Below are 3,968 nucleotides of genomic sequence, written 5' to 3'. Positions count from 1 at the left end.
ATAGATTAATTAAAATAAATTAAGTCCATTTGAGAAGAGGATTAAAATAAAGACAAGTGATGGCTATCCTGTAAAGCCTTTGAGGGGAACTTTGCCTATAAATAAGAGCATATCCCAGGAAAGGATATATCATTCAAAGCAAGCAGAAGAATAGGCCAAAAAGAAATAGGAAGAATGGAGAGATCAGTAATTAGGGTTATACTAATTAGCTGGCATTGTGATGTTGGGGTGGGCAATAGGTTCTTCCATGGCTGCTGAAGATGCGACAGCTTATTGGACGGACTACAAGGTTATAGAGAATGACTGGAGTCTGACAAAGGTAGGCGTTTACTGCTCCCTGTTCCCTGAAAAATGGTTGTCCCTTATTCCCATATGTAATGGGGTAAGGGGAGGTAAGATAGTAGGTTGTTCCCAACACCAGGTTGAGAGCAGCTTCCGTAAAAGACCTCCGAATTATGAAATGCCCTCCATGGGACTCGATCCCACGACCTCAAGGTTAATAACCTTGTGCTTTACCAACTGAGCTGGAATGGCGCAGCAAATATTATTGGACCGCCTTCTGTGGACCGGAGATTCCTAAGCCACAATCAAGATGTGGACTCTGCTTAAAAGTAACCGCCCTTTGTTTTCAAGCAAAATAAATTTGTCTCTGTTTTACTAGAAACCATGCGTGCATGAATTGACAGAATGCATATATGCATGCAGGTGACCAACACTGCCAATGGAAAAAGCGTGACGGTGAGAGTGCTGGATACATGCACCAGGCCAAGTTTGGATTTGGACTATCCAGCGTTTTCTGAGATCATGGATGACAAAGGCCTGCAAGACGGGCATCTTACAGTGAACTATGAATTTGTGGATTGTGGTGATGATCCTACAATTCGTCTCCATCATGAAATCTAATATTTAACTTTAAATTTCGTTTTAAACCTCAGATCCCCCACTTGGTTTCATGATCAACATATTAGATAAATAAATAAATATGCAGCTACTGCATGTAATAGCTAGCTAGCTAGAATTGCTTGCTTGCTCTTCAGTTTGTAATAATGATCATCCTGTATAACAAGTGTACGTGGGATTCCTGATCACTGCTTAATTATCAACTCGTTTGCTTGCTTGTATGCATTACTCTCTATTGCAGCTCCCAAGGTCCATAATATCATTATTATCTAATTATAGCATCAGGTTCATTCATTTATCTCCTCATTGCCAATTTAAGAATAATCTTATCATATTAAAAGTCAAAATTGCAAATTTAAGTGAAATACTTAAGCACTCGTTGTTTCTTATTTTGTTGCAACAAGACATGGACTAACAGTATACGAGGCAAAAGATGATCTGATATGTTCTTGTAGTCACTATTTTTCAAACGTTATTATATTATTATTATAATAAAATATTATTATTATTATTTATTACAAACAGGGCCTATCATATAAAACCAAACCCAAATACAAATTAGAATACCCGAAGCCTGTAAGAGGAGGCTCAGGTAGATTAGGGTTTTGTATTTTTCTCTTCAGCCACCAAAAGCCACAGTCGTTGGATCAGATCTAATCTGATGGTCCAGATCAGCTGCAACATTAGGGTTTCATCATTAACCCTAAATGGTGTAGTAGCCGTTGGCGTCATCACCAAAGACAGCACTGCCGCCAAGCGATTCCAGCCGCCAAGCGATTCCAGCCAAGCGATTCCATCTTCATGTCGGAGCCACTGAACCAAGTCTCAACAAAATCCCAACACAACCCCGAAAAATCCAGGGCATTAAAAATGCAAATCACCATCGTCCATAGGTAAACAGTGAATGTCATAGGAGCAAGTAGAGATTAGGTCTTATTTTTGTAAAAATATGTGTATTATCTTTGTAAAATTCGGGTATAAAAACTCATAAATCAACATGTAAAAGGGAACTCCCCTCGTTTTAGAGAGCAATACAAAAGAAAATAATAATAATAAATAATAATAATAATAATAATAATAATAATAATAATAATAATAATAATAATAATAATAATAATAATAATAATAATAATAATAATAATAATGTAGAAACATTTTTTTTATTTTTCTTTAGCAAGTTTCGAATATAAAAAAATAAAATATATTAAAAGGGGTAAAAGAGTTTACTAGAGAGGGGGAAGCTTCGCGTCGTCAGGGGGTTCACCGGAGTAGTGGAAACCGAAAGGTCAGGTCTTAGTTTAAGGGGTATCTAGGCCATGCTTAGGGGGTTTTTAGTTTCAATTTGGGTCTAGGTGAATAGATCGGGATGTTTAGAGTTTTTCTGGATTGTTTAGGAACTCCGGTCACCGTGGGTGGTGGTCGGAACTGCGGTCGGGATGGAGGTGTAGGGTCCAATGAGGCTACCCGGCGAGAGGAGAAGAAGGAGTTGAGAGAGATAAGAGGGTTTTTTTTGGAAGGATGGGTTACAAATGAAAAAAGAAAAGAAAAGTGGGTATTATAGTGAAACTTTAGGGGTTAATTTTATTTTAGTCCCCGTACTTCTACCGTGTTTTTATACTCCGGTCCTGGATTTTCGTTTGTTTTATTTTAGTCCCAAAGTTTTTGTCATGGTTGTGTGATTTTCCCTTTTATGTTTACTTGTTAATTTTAGGGTTAATTAGCTTCTGGACATTGAATATTGTTGGATTATTTTCTTTTAAGTCCTTAAACTATGTTATGTTTGTATGTTAGTGACTATTCACTTGGTTTTTTTTTCGTTTATATGTATTTGATGTAATATTTTAGATTTTTATTTTCGTTCTTGTTTCTTTAATATATATATATATATTATTTCATAGTTTTTTAATTATATTTTAATATTTGGTTATAAACATTTAATATAAAATATATGATATAATATTATATGTAGATAGAATAAATATATTTTGGATGTTTGGTGGGTATTTCTTATTTACTTAGTATTAAATATGTAACATATATATATATATATATATAGATATTTAACAAAAATTCTTATAAATGTTTGTCATTAAAAAATATTTTTAGTATTTTAATAAGTACCAATGTTGAAAAATAATAGTTACCATTAATATTATAAAATCCACCATTAATTATTCAACTAACCTATGGAAGAGCTCCAAATACATGGAGTTCCCTTCCAAGGGTTATTTGAATAAAATTAATATTTTATTGTTATTCAATATGTGTTTGTATTTTATACATAAATCTTTTTCTAGAAAATATATTTTATATGTATTTATTGTATCCTTTTTATTATTCATTTGCTACATATTTGATTATTTCATTCGTTTTATACTTGTCATTTATCACCGTTGCACATTCATTTCACTGGTGTAAGTCAATATTAAGTTTCCCTGCAGGAATTATGTGATAAGTTTAGTGCTAGAATTACATATTCATTTCACTGGTGTAAATCAATGTTAAATTTCACTGCGGGAATTATGTGATAAGTTTAGTGCTGGAATTACGTATTCATTCACTGATGTAAGTCAATGTTAAGCTTCAAATTTTAGTGTTGGAGCTACATATCACAGATACAAGTCAATATTAAGTTTCGATGCTGGAATTATGTGATAAGTTTAGTGTTGGAATTACGTATTCATTTTACTGGTGTAAGTCAATGTTAAATTTCATTGCTAGAATTAGGTGATAAGTTTAGTGCCGGAATTATGTATTCATTTTATGTCAAAACTTTTTTTCGAATGGGAAAAAAGGGAGTATCGCTCCGAAATAATTTTTTGTGACTGGTTAACGATAAAACGTGGTTCGACGAGTTGCCACCAATCTTTGATTAGAGTGTGATTTGGCACCCGAAAAGTATTTGTCATTTTAAAAATCTTCGTTTTAATTAAAACAACAAATTTGCGGTTTGCGATACCAAAATTCGAGTTTGGGAGTCAGTTACATATGGGGAAGGATTAGCACCCCTACAACGCACTAAATTTGTACCTAGTCGATTAATTAGTTGTCTTTGCAATGAAATTTAC

The 3,968-nt window shown here is 33.7% G+C and overlaps 1 non-coding gene across 1 annotated transcript; it reads right to left on the bottom strand.

Annotated features, from left to right (window-relative positions):
• Positions 1–461: 461 nt before the first annotated feature.
• TRNAN-AUU lies at positions 462–534 on the bottom strand. The gene has a single exon. It is a non-coding gene; the product is annotated as a tRNA-Asn (tRNA).
• Positions 535–3,968: the final 3,434 nt, after the last annotated feature.

Source organism: Hibiscus syriacus, unplaced genomic scaffold, assembly GCF_006381635.1.
Source record: "Hibiscus syriacus cultivar Baekdansim isolate YM2019G1 unplaced genomic scaffold, ASM638163v2 tig00015919_pilon, whole genome shotgun sequence".
NCBI lineage: Eukaryota > Viridiplantae > Streptophyta > Magnoliopsida > Malvales > Malvaceae > Hibiscus > Hibiscus syriacus.
This window is presented reverse-complemented; position numbering and strand designations above follow the sequence as displayed.